This window comes from Pseudopodoces humilis, chromosome 2 (genome assembly GCF_049639895.1).
Source record: "Pseudopodoces humilis isolate 2021_Gansu_Grassland_sample_001 chromosome 2, ASM4963989v1, whole genome shotgun sequence".
NCBI lineage: Eukaryota > Metazoa > Chordata > Aves > Passeriformes > Paridae > Pseudopodoces > Pseudopodoces humilis.
In genome coordinates this window covers 10,497,131-10,515,164 of record NC_142201.1, presented here as the reverse complement: position 1 = coordinate 10,515,164, position 18,034 = coordinate 10,497,131, and the positions used below count along the sequence as shown (strand labels likewise).

At 40.7% G+C, this 18,034-nt stretch overlaps 1 protein-coding gene and 1 long non-coding RNA gene across 6 annotated transcripts in view; one reads left to right on the top strand and one right to left on the bottom strand.

Moving 5' to 3' along the window:
• The window catches only part of TAB3 (TGF-beta activated kinase 1 (MAP3K7) binding protein 3), a 44,227-nt gene extending 39,105 nt beyond the window's left edge, over positions 1-5,122 (bottom strand). For all 4 annotated transcript variants that reach the window (XM_005516711.3, XM_014249416.2, XM_088051226.1 and 1 more), the window contains exon 1: positions 4,912-5,122. The gene's annotated coding sequence lies outside the window, so the exon portion shown is untranslated. The remainder of the gene's footprint in view (positions 1-4,911) is intronic.
• A 271-nt stretch (positions 5,123-5,393) lies between these two features.
• LOC106628049 (uncharacterized) lies at positions 5,394-17,137 on the top strand. 2 transcript variants are annotated; one of them, XR_001331267.2, is made up of 3 exons: positions 5,394-5,614; positions 6,338-6,722; positions 16,786-17,137. It is a non-coding gene; the product is annotated as an uncharacterized LOC106628049 (long non-coding RNA). The 2 variants fall into 2 exon arrangements; XR_015771905.1 differs by lacking the exon at positions 16,786-17,137 and adding an exon at positions 9,255-10,201.
• Positions 17,138-18,034: the final 897 nt, after the last annotated feature.

The following is an 18,034-nucleotide window of genomic DNA, read 5'->3' as shown; positions in this document are numbered from 1 at the left end:
ATCCACATGAAAGCCAAGTTCTGTATTTTTCTTAACTTGCACAACATCTAGGTTAAAAAAAAAAAAAAGACAAAAACCAACCATCAATTAATCAGCTATTAATCAACTCTTATTGATCCTATGTCCAACACGAAAGAACACAACAAATCTGTAACTCTTTCAAGTGCTAGAAAAAAATGCCCACATCTTGAGTCAAGCCAAAATATAAAAACTCCCCTCTGAAGACAAAGAATTACACTTGATGATTTATACCAGCATGACAAATAACATATATAGAACAAAACAACCATTTTCTAATGCAGCTGTGGCACTGTAAACCAGGAAGAGTTGTGCAAACAAATGAGACTTGGGGGCTAATCCCCTCAGAATATAACCAAGGAATAGCAAAATGCTTAAGCTTAAAGCTGCAACAAGATTAAAATACCAGAATACCACTGCTGTGGTTCTTTTTGCCGAATTTGGTAAGAAACCATCAATACTGAATGCAGTTTATTAAACTGGTCAAGTTTTTTCCAGATACAACATCCAAGACAAACACTGGTAGTAATGGGGTTTCTTTTTCTAAAAACTCTCCATTTGTCCCTAGAACAACCATGATTTCACAGAAATTGATCCACTTTTCAAATTAATGTACACTTTAGTGAATATGCAATTTCATTTGAAAGGAACTATTTAATTTTGAGTGTTGAATAAGACTGATTGAACAGAATCTGCTGAAAGGTCTTTTCCAGAAAACACTCTTAATAATCCACCAGCAAGCCCACACGCAGGTAGGAAAACATCTGTACTTGAGTTGTGACCACCAGGTTACTCAACACTACCATAGCAGAAAGATCTCTTGCACTCTCTCTCTCTCTTTGCTACTTTGCTATTTGCTTACAAAGCCCCTCGCTTTAAGCAACTCTCTGAAAAGAGCAGTAATTTTCCTTACAATAGAGCCAGATTAAGACAAAACTTGGTAATTCAATGCTTTTAAAATACCACTACTTTGAATTCATGCCCTTAATAAAATAAAGTGCACCAGGAACTGAAGGACTAATGCTTCTTAAAAACACAAAGCTGTAGTATATAACCTCAACAGAGATGGCATTTTTCATTTTTACTCTGCAGTGCTATGCTGGCTACTTTAAAATAATACTTGGAAGAAACTTTTAACATAGTAATCAATGGAGTGTAAGAATACAGAAATGTTACTTCCACTCTGACATTAAGCTGAGATAGACATTGTGACCTATCTGGTATAATTAATCTTCAAAAAGAAAAGAAGAACAAGAAAAATGCCAAACAATAAGAACTCACTGCACAACTTGAACTGTACCAGCAATACTGTGGCCTTTTCTCACCTTATTATATACATACTGAATTTTGTGTCATGTATTTCAGCTTCAAGTCAATGACAACGCCAAAGTGATGTTTTTTCTGGAAGTTGTACATGTGAGTCTCCTGGATACCAATACCACAGTGCCACCTCGAAAACACTGACACAGCACAGAAGTTGCTGACCAACCACTCTCCTCATACAGAACAGGAGATATCCAGCACGGATATTCAGTACCACAGAACCACCTAATTATCACTGTTTGCCTGGAGCTGGAGAGAGCATTTTGCTTAAGTATTATGAGCACATTCCATGTTTAAAAGCCTTTCAAAGGACAACTCTGACTGACACTTAAAGGTTTGGCAGAGTACTGGAACCTATTCTAGCAGTGTTTTCAACCAACACCTTCAATATTTGCATGCACGAGTCTAAACAAGTATTTCAAAACTCTTCTTTCCATTTACAGTGATCACAGGTGAGAACTGGCACCATGACATCACCACGCATTCAACTTCTGCAAAAGGGTTCTCAATCTCTCACAAAAACAAGACAGTCAATATGTCTTTGGACAGTATTTTAGTCTCTTTGGATAGTATTTTACTATGCCCATACAGAAATAAGCCTAGATAAAATTTGTATTATATAGAAAATCGAGAGTTCCAATGTGGAAAAAAGAAAGATAATAATAGAAAACTTTGCCAGAGATTTGAAAATAAATTCCTAATATCAGTTTACTGCACTAGGTAGCACCAAAATTTTTCAGTTTGGCTTTATTTTTCTGTTTGAGTAAAGACAGTAACAGGGTCAGGAAAAGATACTGCAAAACCACAAGTAACAGATACTTCTGCCACATACCTTGCATTCAAAAGTAGTCCAAAGGGTGCTTATGATAATATTTCAGGCTTTGTATGAACAATTTCAGTTTCACACTCCATTTGTCACCTGCCTTTTAACCATACCATGTAACAAAAATAACTTCCACTGCAAACACCTTTAGTTACACTTTACTTGCACTTATGCGTGCGCACACAGGCGCTGCACCTACTTCAGCTCACAGCAGTGGGAACAGCTGCATCATAGATGCTCCCAGAGCAGAATGTGTCATAGCATAGTTGAGTTGGATGACTAAGCACACATGATAGTATCATTTGATGTTACCCAAAATTTACTAGATTTTATCATTTTCTCAATGACTTGATCATCACTAAAATACCTTTGGTGTCAAAAAAGTAAATCAAAGGCTTTTGCCTATGTTGGTGATTTTGCTGAAACACTGAAGCTGTGAAAGTAGGGATTTGAAAATCACCCCAGCTGAAGACAAAGCACTTTGAAAAATAATTCAACTGAACATCTTAGGTTTCCCATTCATTATGTACTGCAGTACATGCCGATGTAACTCTTGCCCTAATCAAGAATATTTTTGTAGGTCATGCTTTGAGGTTACTTATGCTGTTTACAGACATACAAAAAAAATTATCACAGGTTTGAAATCAGGAGAAAGCCTCTACAGACCAGTGCAACCAAAAACTCCATTTAAGCCCTACATAATTCTTGAGAGGGGACAGAGGAATTACTGACGGATAACCCAAAGAATCACATCAATGTATTCTCCTGGATGACTTCAAAAGAGTCATTTGCCATTAGGATTACCTTTACTCTGCAACTCAACTGAGAGACACCAGCACAGATAACACCAAAGCTGGGTGAAAGTCAGATATGCTTTCACAACACCTAGTCTTCCTCAAGATGAAAAATCATGGAAAGAAAAAAGAGCCTCAATGAGATTCAGTATACATGAATGAACACAGGTCTCACAATACCTTCATTACAGTCACCCGCAGTCATTATCTGTAAAGGTTATGAAGAAAGATGAAAAAAATACATCGTAAAAGTAAAGGATGATTTCATAATAAGAATGCATCACACTTATCCAGCTACCTGTGTTTAAACCAAAAGATTCAAGATTAAAGGCAGGCTTAAATGCTAGTTTTATTATTCTTTACTACTGTGCGCAAAATTTGGTATGGTAATTTTACAGACAAACTGAGACAATCTATATATACATTAATTCAGGTTGTTATGGCACTCTTCAGATTGCTGCTGTCAACAGACACCATTCACAAGGCATGAAAAAGTGCAAGCTTTTACAAATATTGTGAAATGCTTTATTTTTAAGAATCCTGTTCCTCTCTCTACAAAGAGGAAATGAATTTAACATTTCTTCTTTTCACATGAAGTATGTTCACTGCAAATATACTTAAGGAGGGGCAGAAGAAAGTATTGCTTTTCTCACAGATCTAGAAAATAAAATTAAAGTTACCAGAACAGTGACTGACCTTTGACTATGCAAGCTTTACCTGTAAGTTTTAAGAGTTCTGTTCTACTAAGTCCTCTGGAAACATCAGTGATCAGGTGGACCTGCTATGGAACATATGCCCATGAAGAAATACTACTCAATTTTGTCACAGTAAACACCAGCACTAAAAATAACAAACACATCAGCTGCACACGTTAACCTGACCACTCTCAGTATTTATTTAGAATTGAAGAATAACATCTTCAAACCTGTTAGCATTGAGACCTTCCATGACTGTTTTATGCATGTTTACCTGAACACTGTGTCTAACTTAAGTTTTTCCATTACTTTCCAAGTGTGGTGTTTCTGAGCCATTCCATTTTTTTGGACACAGAGAATCTCCACCAAACCCTGAATTACAAATACTCCCAAGCCATCTAAGCAATTGTCTTTCCTCTCCTTGTTTTCTCCTTGCCAAAGCCAGGGAAACAACGGCCAATATCATGTTACAAGTTATGTTTGAACAAGGGGAAAAGCACAACTGCATAGTCCTACACTAACACTAAACAGTGTAAATAAGAGCTGCATCCATCCACCATATCCACTTACATAAAAAAAATCAACTAAAATGAAACTCGAGTTAATCTTCCTCAGAGCCAATAGAAGCAGTCGATAAGATCTCCAACCCGACCTGAAGCCAAGACTCTGGACAGAGCTTAGCCAAGGCCTCGCTACCTTTGGGGGCCTTTTATTTCTAGAGCCAAGGAGCAGCAGCAGCATCGCGCTGCAGTCACGTCCAAGGGGCAGTGGCAGCGTTTACCTGTGAATCCATTAGGTTTTTATTAATGAATTAATTTTTACGCAGCAAGAGCATCATCAGTAGCCCAGCAGACACCACAGTCCCTGCTGAGGGGACACCCGCACGGGATCCCCGGGCAGTCCGCCCGCCTCGCTCCGCAAAGGGCTCCAAAAACAAAGACCAAAGTTTTCCCTGCTCGGTGCGTGGGAGTGCGGTAGCGAAACAGGAGCCAGGATCAACACGAGTCGCCTTCCGTCACCACACCCGGGCCCACGCAGGGCAAGACACCCCCTGCTCCCTGGGGCAGCCCGTCTGTGTCCCCCGGGACGGCTACAGCCCGCTCCTACACGGGAAGGGGGGGACACCCACAGCCCGGCGGCATGGGGGGAGCTGAGGGGTTTCACCCGAGCCTCCCTCACTGACCCCCGGCAGCGGGGCGGCCCTTCCCGCCCCCGGATTCACCTCCCACACCTGTCCCTCACCACCGCCCCCCCTCACCGTGCTGCGCTGGGGGCTCGGCTCCGGCTGCGGCTGCGGCTCCGGCGGCTGCATTCCCGCCCCCCGGCTCTGCCCCGGGCCCCGCTGCGGGGGCCCCCCCGCTCCTCCTGAGGAAGGGGAGAGGGAGAGGCGCGTGCCCCAGCGGGCGCGGGGAGCGGAGGCTGGAGCAGGGACAGGGGTCCGGGGCAGAGCGCGGCCGGGAAGCGCTTCCGGGCTCAGTGCGGGGCGCTGGGGCCGCCGGGCGGGGCGGGGCCCCGGCTGCGCCCAACGGCATCCGACATGGCGCGGCCCGCGCGCGCCGGACGGCACGGCTCTCGCGAGACTTGGCGGAGCCAGCAGCGGAGCGGGGGGAGCGGGGGCGCGAAGGCGCGCGGCAATGAGCGGGGGAAGGCGGGCCGGGGGCGGGGCCGGGAGCGGGAGCAGCCCCGGGTGGGGCGGGGCCAGCCCCGAGGGGCGGAGCCAGGCGGTGTGAGGGGCTCCGGGCTGGGGGTGCTCTCGTGTCTCTCCTCCGCCGTGGCACTGCGGGGGATACTCGGCGCCTATTAAACCGAGCTTACCCCGAGCCGGGGAAGGATACAGTGCTGCGTGCTAGAGGCGATGGAGGTTCCTCCTCCCGGGCTTCCCCCTCTAGAGAAGTCTGGGCGTGGTTGGGCAGTGACTGGAACCGAGGTGTTACTTCCTGAACGTAGACAGCAGTGATAAGGTGCGTGGATACAGTGGCTACGGCACAGTTCACAGAGTCACAGAATGTGTCAGGTTGGACCACAGTGGGTCATCTGGCCCAGCCTCTCTGCTCATGCAGCTCCATCCCAGAGCACATGGCACGGGACTGTGTCCAGACGGTGCTGGAATGTCCCCCGTGAGGGGGATCCATGCCCTCGCTGAACGATCTGTTCCAGTGCCTGTTCTTACATAGCGCCGGATAGCTATGAGCAGAAAAACACTGGTGTGCTCTGCTCCTACCCAGATGTCTTGTGATCGTGTGCCAGTCCAAGTAATAATTTTGTCCCTCTGCTTGCAGGACAGACTTGGGGATGTTATGATTAATATGGATTGATCCAATGTGAACTTTTAATTGACATCTCCGGAGGCTGAAACCTTCCTGTTGAGGCAGATCCTTGCAGATGGTTTAGTGGGTGTACACTGATTTTTTCATCCACAGGGCCTTGAGATTACACTTGGTTTGTGTGCCAGCACAAACCGGTCTAAAGCATCTTTTCCCAAATCATAAAGACCATGATTTGCGTTTTTCAGGATTTGTGTGTGAGTTTTTAGATATTTTTCTTTGTTTTGACAGCATCTGTCTTGTGTGAATTTTTTTTCTTTTTTACTTATCACAGTTTCAGAGACACAGAAACACCATTGCACTGATACCAATGAGAGCATCTGCAGAGCTCTGTAACCACCTTCTGTCTCTCTCTAGCAGAGAATTGGAAGTGCAGGAGGGACGTGTGTCTTGTATTGCCATTACTGACTCTCCACGTCATCTTCCGTGTGCAGAGGCCTTGGCTCCTGTGTCAGAGGTTGTGTGAAGTTAATTAAGGAATTCCTGTATTCTATTCCCTACATCGGAAACACACCAAGCCTGACTAACATTTCTGGAGGGGCAAGATGCAAAACTAGAAGTAAACAGGATCTCGGTGCAACAATACTTTTATCTAAAAGAGATTGATTCTTATTCTCTGATTAGAATTATTATCAAGAAGTTGAAGTGCATATTCCCCAGCAAAAATCTGTAATTCCCAAATATAAATGAGTGCTGTTAATGCCAATGAATGCCTCCCATAGCTGTATCTGGTCTCACTTAAAAGGTAAGAAACAGCCCTGTTGATGTTGTGCACATGACAGTCTCTGTGCCCTGGCTTACACGTGCTGGCCCTGGCTTCTGCAGCATTATTTGTGTTGTCCAGCTACTGTCTTAATTCATCCTGTCATTGTTGTTTCCAGATTTTTCAAACCAACATCTGACTCACTTTGTCATTGCCTCTCTGTAAACTCCTTGCACTACAGCTCCAGTGTGTCCTGGCAAACTACTGTTGCTTCATACAAATGGGCTCCATGGCTCCATTTCTTTTCAGAAGCAACCAGTGCTTTGTTTTTGTTTGAAATTATGTTTTTCCTCTGCAATTCTCTACAATGGACTAATGGAGGACTATAATCCAGCAATTGCCTGACTTTTATCCCACTTTCAAAGCAGGAGTGTTCCAACAGAAATTGCAGACACTCAGAATTTTTCATCTGCCCTTAGCTAGTTGTAGGCTTGAGAGCAGGATTGTGAGACTGGGAAATTAATCGGTCTTGAAACTTCACAATTAATCATAGCACAGCCAGGGCTGTGCTCAAGAATTTAAGAAAAAAATCCTTATGGGTATTAGGTGCCTGATTACCCCAGAAATCAAAGATTGTGTATGTTCTAACTTTGCTGAACACATCTCTGGAAGCAGTTAATTTTATCGCTGATCCAGCTTTTCTGTCTCTTAGCCATATGACAACTACAAAAATTGATTATTCGGAAAAGTAATATTAGGAAAATGCTTAATGCATTTTTAGCTGCTTCTAATGGGATTTAGCAGCTGGAAACAAGAAGACCTGGCACTGAGTAATCATGGCTGTTCTTAGACAGCTGTGTGGGAACCAAAGTATCAGGACTCTGAAATAAATCACCTTTTTTTTTCTGTATTTTAAAAAATGCAATATATGCAATTAAGAATTTTTAAGCTAGACCTCTATACTTGCAGCTCAGACAGTTAAAGTCAAGTGGAATTCATCATTAAATCCAGTCTTGTAATAACTTTTAGATGAAAATGCCCCTGGGTTATGTATGATTTTTTATTTTTTTTATTTAATGCTTATGGCAGTTACTATCTTTGAAAGGCCTCAGGTTTGAATTTAAATTCTATACTACATTAATTTTTAAGCAGAACAAAAATGTAGTTATTTCTGCTCCCCTTTTCTCTTTATGAGCAACAATCCAATAGACCCATTTTCCTGTTTTGGAAGAAAGCAATTTTATGCATGTTGGTGCCTAGGAATTGCAGTCAGAAAAGCATTTTGGTAAAATGACTCTTCCATAGGTTTTCTGTCTGAATAGCTCCTATACTCACTTAGTTCCATTTACAAATCAAAAGTATGATTTTTCTGATGCAAACACCATAAGCTGAGTTTTGAATCTAAAAAGTCAGACTGAGTTCTTTCCTCTGATACACCATTACACGTTTTGTCACTGAAATGCACCAAACAAGTTTATTTGGTGATGCTTAAGGGGGAATGCAGTCCCACTGTGTGGGAATGGAATGCATGTATTTGTCAGAATTTTATCAAAAAAATAACCTCTATTTTTTGGTTCTAAAGTACTTCAGGTATTTAACACTATCATGAAAAGAGCCAGGAATGCATGCCTAGAGTAAGAAGGTACCATTTTTTTCATACTATTTTCCTTATGGAAGGAAATTACTTTGGGATGAAATCTAAGCAGTCATCTACCTGTCTGTGGTAGTGCTTTGTGTTAGTGTCAGATCCTGCTGACCCCTGTGGTAGTCTGTGTTCAAGAAATTGCAGAATTCAGGGTCTAAAGAGGATTATATAGGTGGAATCCTATGGAACTGGAGCTCACAGTCAAGAATATCCTTTCTATGATAATTTTGATTCTGCCTGCATATTCTTTTACAAGTCCTGTGCCATTGGTTTGTAAGTCTGCCTCACTTCTCATTACATATTTCATTACATTTAAGGAATGTATCCTTGGCCTTTCCTCACCTTAATGTGAATTCTATGCCGTAAAAACAATTTCTAGAGTACAATTCATCTACTAGATTTCAAATTTAATCACAACTTTTTGGAATTATGCGTCATCCATTGTACTTTTTCTTCTGCTAAAGCTGTTTGCAAAGCTGTTTTAAAGCTGTTTAGACTCTGCTAGATACCCACGTTGTTTTTTGTTTTTTTTTCATTTCAAAGTGGTGTCAGTCACGTCACTGAGGTAGCAGTAGAAAATGTTTGTTTTAACATTTGATCATGGATCAAGAAATTGAGCTCAAAATTGAGATATTTTGGAACTTACTAGTAAACACAGCAATAGTGAAGCTGAGAAGTCAAAATAAACCTCTGAGAAAATGGAAAATATTCCCAAGAGCAGTCAAAAATGTTAATGCTTTATCTTAAGGTGGAATCTTTTGCTGCCTTATGAAGTGCAGATCTAAATAACTGCATAGTGTTATACCCTCAAAAGGGTCACTTTATGCAGTTTGGGGAACCTGTTGGTATATATTTAAGTGTGCACATGTGTCCAGGAAAGGATCAGACATTATCTCTCACTATTCCCTTTTTCCTTTACTCCACTTCAGATACACAACACATGTGGTCACATGTGTTTTTGTACCAGAAGATTTTCAAGGTATGACTTTGTACTCTGAAGTTCTGTGAGTGACTCCAGCAGCAGGGACAGAACTCTCCTTCTCTTTGGGAGTGGTCTTCTGACCTGGAGAACAAGGCAGACACTGGGAAGAAGTGTAGAGCTGCTCCCCCAGTGTGGCATTCCCTGCCTCTTTGTTGGCTTGCAGTCATCACTTTTATTTTGCAATTTCCATAATTAAGTTTGCTGCTTTACAGATTAGAGTGTGGCTTGGATGAACTAGACTTTTTGAAGAACAGATTCTTCAAAAGCTTGCTTAAAAACCTACAAAAATTTCAAGTACTCCTTTGCAGAATCTCCTTAACATCTGCGGTCCTGGCATAGTTGCTGTCCTTAAGCTGTTAAGTTGGTGCTGAAAGACTGATAAATTAAATAATTCATAACATATAAGGGATTGGGGCATAGGTGTTTTCTCAGTGTTGGAATGGGATCTGTAGTGTGAGGAAAGTGAAAAGACATCCTTGTGTGTATGTCTTTATAAGCATGAATTTTTGTTGTTAGGATTCAAAGGCTTTAGTAATAATTCAAATGGAATTTGTGATTTATTTTTTTTTCCTGAAGTGACATGAACACTGTGTTTCTCTTTTGGATGATATATATAAATATAATTGATTTCCTTAGTAGTGTTTTTCATCACTGTTAATTTTGGTGCTCTGCTTAAATTAAGGTCCTGAATACCTAGAGTTCCCCTGTGGTAGCAGAAATTGAAATGAATGATGTCATTTGCTCCTTCTGTGCCAGTGCTATTGTGTGGGACTACTGTATTCTATAAAATGAGCTTCCGTTTTTATCTTAGGTGTGGCTGTCCTTCCGCAGTGCACACAATGCCCCTGGCTTAAGTCCATTGTGCCATTTATGTGTTACATAGATGCACCTAGATTGGGGAGTCTGATGTGTAAAATTGCTTTTAAGGATTTTTAAATTCTCGGGAATAAAAGAAACGCATCTGTAAATTACCATGATAGAAGACTCTGTGTGCATTCCTTAATTTAGAATGATTTGGTGGTTTGCAGTTCCCTCAGGATGAGTAACATTTTTGCCTCAATTCCTGTAATCAGATCTAATAGCATTAGGGTGTTTTTTCCAGTTCCCAGATTTTTCACTGAAGTGTGACATTTGAAAAGGAGATAGTGCTTTTGAGTTGTACTGACTGCTTGTCCAAACTCATCATCACATACTGTCAGTGGCCTAGCTCTTGCTCAGTGCCAGCTGATCCTGAACAGGAACAGGGGCAGATAGCTGATCACCACATCACATCAAATATGGTTGCTAGTGTAAGCAATCAGAGTGATTGCGGCAGAAAAACCCAGTCTGTAGAAATGAAATACTCATCCTTATGGGAATGCAAGAGAGGTCTGTGGGACATATAGAAAGCATTACTGCCTAAGGATCAAATGTTCTTTACACTCTTTCTTGCTTTCCTACTCTTTTTCTGGGCAAAAGAGATACAAGGGGTGTTACAGCCCTGTGAGTTGCTCCAGAGGGAAGGAACAGTGTGTTTTGACTGTGAAACAAATACTTCATTTTAGTCTCTGTTGTTATATTCCTGGAAAGATGCACATGTGTAACAAAAAAATGATTTTCAAACCACTCTCTGTAATACCTCACTAAGGCGCAAACCTGCTGCAGGATATGAGTGAAAACCAGCTACTAACACAAGATTTGGGCAAGGTTCTTATTTATTATATAAAATACAATATATTTAATTCTGTGATTGTTTTGATTATATTTTATAGCCTGCTATGGAAAGTTTCATTTCAGCCATGCTGAAATATTTTGGGCCAGCAGTAAGAGCATAAGTTGTGTGTAAAACACTTTCACCATCAGTTTATTAGTCTATTATCTTTGCAGTATCTTTACTCAGTAAGTGATGGGGCATAACCACACCAAGTTTAATCCAGCCAGCATGCAGTTTGACAATCATATAAATACAGTGGGCTCACAAACTTTACATGTATATATATGCAGGATTTCCTGTGGGTTTGTAGTGTCAGTGATGAAGTGTGTGCTGGTGAGTCTGTATTACTTCTGTTTCTACCTAGGTGAAAGTTAATGTGAGTGTGCCAATACAACAGAACCAGCTCTTGTGGCAGAAGCATCTGCAGAGAGGCTGCAGTGGTGTCATAGTACAGGCTGGGTTAGTAGCCAGAGATTAATGTAATTTATGACCTACATGTGTTCCTAAATAGTAATGGAGAATTTTGCCTCAAATTACTGGGAAAAACATGTAACTTCTTGGACCTTGAAAAGGAAGCTTTAAGGTAGGGCCCTATGATGAAATGTTTAAAAGTGTCTTGACTATTGATTTGCAGTTTATGACATCTTGCAATACTGCAGAACAGCCTGCAGCCAGAGCAGTTCTATAACTCAGCAGCACCACTTTTGGAGGAAGATTGGGGTCTGCTGCACTGGTACTTGAGGGAGAGTTAAGGCCAAGGAGTTTTTTAAAACACAACTCGCTACAACACTTTATTGAAACAGTTTCCCTCAGTTCTTGTGAAACTAATACGTAATTCTGAAGGCATCTGTGACTCCCTGTTCCAAACTCTCATCCCAAGACAATAATTAGCAAAGTATTGAACTCCTAGCAGCCTGGGCCATATTGTGAGTATTTTTCAGGTATAATGATACTGTAAGGCCAGAGCACAAGACAGTGTTGGTGGTGCATGAGGACTGTGCACAAAATGACCTCAGTGATTTTGAAGCCAGGACACCATGGACTGGTGTGTGCAACAAGGAGATTTTGCAGTCACTCACAGACATTTCTTACAGCTTCTATTCCCAAAGTGACACTAGGTCATATGTGGGGTTTGAGCTGTTGGGTAACTTGCTTGCTGAGGGCACTAGTGTGTAAGCAAGGGACTTCTCTTGTTTCCAGTCAGCTGCAAAGCACTGGCCCTTCTTTCTGTGTGATGCTGGGGTCAAGAGTAGCAGGTGCTCCCAATACTTCTGGTGTGGTGTGCCCTAATTGAAGTGGAATGGGAAGACAAGTGATGAAAAAAAAAATCTTGCGTCTGTCTTTTTGCTGAGGTCCTTCTGTTAGCTGCCGGGGATTCCTTGGTAGTAACTTTAAATACATTAAAGTATTAAGCCACACTGTGTCAAATACTATGATTCTCTTTTGATCCACAGACCACTGGCTTTTTCCAGTTAGAGGACCTAATATAAAACATATGAAAACAGAAAATAAATCCTGCTCTCATCAGGTGGAATTAGATTAATGTTTCCTTTTTAGGAAATTCCAGATGGTCTACGGAAAGGTTTTCCCTGATACACTGATAATAAAGATTCAACACCTTCTGCTCTCTTTGAAAATATACTCTCTTGAAATTCATTCTGCCATTTTACTCCTTAATGAATAGAAGCAAATTTTCTGAAGACAAGGAAGAACTTCCTGCTGCTGATTTTGTATGGAATACTTAAATTTTATAAAACTATTTTAACATGCATGGCTTAAGATACATTTGTTCTGTACTAATCAAGGCTTTCATAGTCCAGCCTTCTGTATTTTTTTCTACACAGGTTATCAGAGCATGAAAATGAGTTCTGATTAACCTTCTGTCAGGTACTGCAGGAGTAAGAGCAAGCAAAAACAGGACAGAAAATTCCAACAGTTCTCCTGAGTTATATGACAAAACAAAATCTGGGTGGGTGGTTTTCTTCAAGCCTGTAGTTTGAAAAGATAGGCAAAGTTCACAGGGGGCAGAGGAAAAAAATCAACCAGAAAAAAAAAAAAAAAGAAAGAAAACAATATGAATGCTGACTTTCAGAGAGCTGTGCCTCAGGGAACTAACACCTTTTCAATAAGCCTTTAATCGGACATGCAGCTTTCCAGCACAGAAACTGAACATCATTACCAAGCAAAGTTTCCTTTGTGTCAAATCTGTGCCAACACAATAGTAAACACAGTGAATGCAAGTTAAAAAGAATGAAAATCTTCATTATTACAATTAAATTAATGGAGAAGAGAAAGTAAATACTCCATATTTCAGTCAAATAATATTAGGAAGTGAAGCAGTAAACAAATCAGGGTAAGTATTTCACTTTTCACTAATAATAGTATGACCTTAAAAAATCATATTTTTCAACATCTGTGAGAATTGTTTTCCTAACAAACACTTCCAACTAGATGTGAAACAAGGTAGCTGCTGATTTCCAAAGACAAATAACTGTATTTTTAATTTATGTTGCCACAGAATCCTTTATTGCAGTAAAACACAAAGCTTGTTCTTGACTTCTTTCAAATCAGACAGCAGCTGACAGCCCCTACTGTTGTAGGTTTAAAAACTTACTTTTTTGTCTGTCTTGTCCCCAAGGAAATGTTTTGTTTCAGAGTGTGCATATGCCTTTGAAAATGTACCTTCAGCAATATAATAGCTGGAATGGTGTTATTCATCCTTGGATTCAAGGATTCCACTCCAAAACTGTTACCCAAAGTTACCAGGCTATATCGCATGCGGTTTCAAGTGAAAGCCATTCAGTTTTCCAGTAATTGGAAAGTACAGTGAAGTTTAAAGAAACAGCTGCTTTTAAAAATTACCTTTCAAACCTCACTCACACAGGGTCTGCTACTTGTTAACATTCAATTCAAGGCAAAATTATCTGTGCTTCCTTTGGCACACAAGCTAATCCTCATGCGTCGTTTGCATGGGAAGGCAGCCAGACCCGAAGCGCAGACAAAACTCTGCAAGTATCCCCGGAGCGAGGGTTTGCAGGACACCTGGCCCTGCGCCTTTCTTAGCAACGCCATAAATCTTCTGGAACCCATCAACATAGGGGAGGCTGAGGCTGAGCTTTACTGCTTCTATTTCCTATCTCATCGCAGTCTTTCAGCCAGAAGATGTGTCTGCCAAGGTGTACATAGAGGGAGCTGGTGTCGTTCCAGGAGTGAGTTTGTGCTATTGAATTCTGTCAGCACTGCAGCTTCACTCAGATAAAAATGTTACCGAAGTCAATAATCTTGCAAGGACTTGCAAAAGCTGTGTGATTTGCTGTTTGGTTTGGTTTTGTGTAAGGATGAGGCGGGTTTTAGGACAATATTCAAATGGAACCATCATTAATTATTTTTCAAGTAACTATTACATTGTGTAGAGAAATTAACTCTTAAACCCATCACAGCTGGTTTTATTTTTAGATTTTTAAGGAGCACATTTAAACCTAACACAGCTGGAAGATTTTTCCACTGATTTAATGTGCACAAACTCAGACTCTTAGTATCTGAGAAGAGAATCAAGAGAAAGACATACTCAGTTGAAAGAGAATTAAGTATGCAGTATCTTCCTTCCTAAATGTAATTTTTTTCTGGGCTTGCTTCTCCGTTGTGGGAGTTAAGACCGTGCAGATTTTCCTTGCTGCATGAGTTTTGGTTGTTAATGACAAGAGCCACAGACATCAGAGGAACTTGTACTGTCAATTTTTATTTCCATTTCAGCCCTATCAACTGTCAGTGAAAGCTGAGAGTCTTATCTAGATTTGACTATGTCAGGCTAATACCTGTGAAACCAAGTGAAGAGGGAAGAGCAGGGTCAAAGTTTGTATGGGGCTGGAATAAATGGCTATGGTTTCATAGCCATTTAACGCTGGCAAAAGAGAATACACAGGATGGGTTTTCCTTAAATTGGATGAACAGTACCTGCATCAGTTCCACCACAGCATTTGTAATACATGTCACCAAATCCTGGAATTGGCTTAGAAATTGTGAGGAAGTGTAATTTTTTTTCTTGCTTGTGATTTTGCTAGTACAGTTAAATAGTTTTAGTGAGAGATTTGCTTTCCAAAATACAAAACACTTTTTTTGTTCTCCAAGTGTTCATTTAAAGCAGACAGATTAGCTTATGTACAGCAATTACTTCCTGAACAATAAATAGCAGAAATGTGCTTCCTAATGGATCTCCTATTCATCCTTCCCAAAGTATTTTAAGTAGATAACTAACACTGGGTGATTAAAAGTATCTTCAGTCTCTTTAATTGTACAGCCTATAATTTTTCATAGTAATTTGATTAATTTTATCTGAAGCTGTTCAACACATATCTTTGTAACAATTTAATTTGCATGCCTGGTTGGTACCGCCTTCCCTTGGTTTCCTTCATTTTGTGAGATGTTCAATTAGTCACAAGTCTGAACAGACAGATTCAGGCAGACTCACAGCTTGGAGTACTCCTTGCTCACTGAAATCCTTTACAGGACTTAGAAAGCACAGTATCCTTAGGGCTAAACCTCCAGTGCAGCTGCACAGCCCTCAATTTATAGATAGCACACCAAAAAAGGAGTGATTCCATGGTCATTACTTCCTAGCAAAAGGAGGTAAACATCCATGAGGATGGAGGGATCTGTTAGCCATGTGTATCTTTTTCCACAGCTTTGCAGAAGGCTCAGGATATTAACATCCCTGTTCTCCCCATCATGGGCTTCTGTGTGTTCTCTGCAAAAGCCCAGCCTCTCACTATGCCTGGTAAGCTGTGGTAGTTTTATGGACAGGGCGCTGCATGAATCTGAAACTGTGGGTTTGGCTCAGCAGAATTGACTTCTAAGTAATGACTGTATTCTAATGTCTTACATGAAAAGATGCAGTCGGATAGCTTTCGTTTAATAAAATGTTTAAGGAGTAAGCTGATTAGATATTAGCACACTTTTTCTGATAAAATTTCTAGGTGAATGCAAATGAGAAGTATTTCATATGGTAACCTATCTCCATTGTTGCTGTATAAATGTTTTAGCAGAAATACTCGTAATAAGAACATATATCCTAAGTGATTGTCAGTTTGATAACAGTTCTAATTCAAATCATGTAGAACAATGGACCATGCTCTGTATTTAGCTTGGCACAAGGCTCCAGCGAGAATAAGGTGGACAGAAGTATTTTCATGTTGTTGCTGTGCTGTCTGAATTCTGGGCTAGATTGGGTCTGCTCGCTCTAGGCCACAAAGCTCAAGGGTCTAAAGTCATAACTGGATCAAATTCAGAATCCATATAAGAAAAATAAAACTTAGCAGAACTTGGCACTAATGTACACTGCTTTTGTCATGGGGTCAAAAGTCACTTTTGGTTATATTTTTGATAACTCTTTGTGATGAACTGTGTTGCCCAGAGAAGAAACGTCTGTTTATGCCTGGGAAAACGAATTGTTCCAGCCATGATTCTCCAAAAATGTCATATATTCTCTGCCAGCTCCTGCATTCCCCAGACCTTCAATACTCATAAATCATTTCAATAAATCTTATTCCTGCTGGCTTTATTTGATTTTTCTGTATTGGAATGTATCATAGTGCATAAATGTTGTGCCATTTCTTTGTCCAGTGGTCATTTTCTCTCTGCTTTAAAAAAATCTGTGAATTTGGTTTTTCTCTTCCATTAGATCATGTAGGGAAGCATTTGGATCCTCCTTAAGCGTCATAATTGCATTTTTTCAAAGTTCCTTTATCACATTAGTTGCTACACTCATTTCTTTCCATGTTATTTCTAGTCCAGCCTTTCAGAATGACCAAAGCTCGAAGTATCAATGAAGGAGTTTCTGAAGAGGATTGAGAGGAACAGTAGCCAAGAAACTAGCCAGGCTTCCAGTGAAGAGACTGAATTACCAGCCTCCAGTAGTGAGAGACACTTCTCTTGGACATTTTAAATGTTTGCAGGGAGCAAACATTGGGGTATTTTATTTGTCATCTCCAAAAGTCTCTTTGCAACTAGATTGCTTTCTTTTAATTTTTAGCAGTTCATGACTATTCTGATGACGACTGAAGACATAATATAGAAAAAAAAAATATAAGGTTCTTTTTTACAGTGCATTTTGTTCACAACAAAGGGTGCCATGGATTGTACACCCTAGGGCACCCTATAACAAGTTGTGTAAGAAGTCTGTGGCATGGCCTAGAAGCAGATTAAATTGTTTCTGTGGCTTTTTTTTCCTTTTGGCAAGAGATGTATGAAATTCTCAGCTGGTAGAGATCCAAAAACTGAGCATTGTCAGCAAAAAGATAGATGTAAGTAGCTGAAGCCTTCATTTACCAACCCAGATTGTGCAACTTTGCTAAGTCAGAGGACTGAGTTAGTGTGAGGTCTATGACGTAGAAAGAGTTATTGGAACTTTTTTACTTTCAAGTGCTGATAATATTTCTGATAGAGTCCAAGACCAAATTCAGAACATGTTCTGATGCAACATCACCACCACCAAAATAACCCAAACTTCCGAGAGAATGCATGAGTGGCACTGTGACTTGCACACAAATGGCTGTCAGCAGATTTGATTCAAATTTCATTCTCAGTTATGTAGCTGAATTTAGAGATCCATCACCACTTTGACACACACTCTTCTGCGCTGGTTCCTGCTGGCAGTCCCTCCTGGTTCCAGAAGTACACAGTGGGATTGCCTCTTGCCCTAGGGACACTCAGGCTGTGGATGTGGGCTGGTTTTCAGGAACTGAATCTGTAGTGGTCAGCTGACTCCTTTCTGATCCTTTCATTGATACTGCAGTCCGCTGCACATGGCATCACATCCACATGACAGATCTGGAACAGAGCTGGCTTCCCTGCTATCATTAACTTTGGTTCATCACGATGCTTCAGCGACCTGCCAAGCTCTCCAGTAGTAATGGGATAAATATAACCAGCTGAAGCAACAACACGAGTGTAAGCAGCAACTTTATCTTGCCATTTCAACTTTACACTTTGGAAAAGGAATGACTGTTCTGAACAACTATCACAGCAGTTGCTGATAT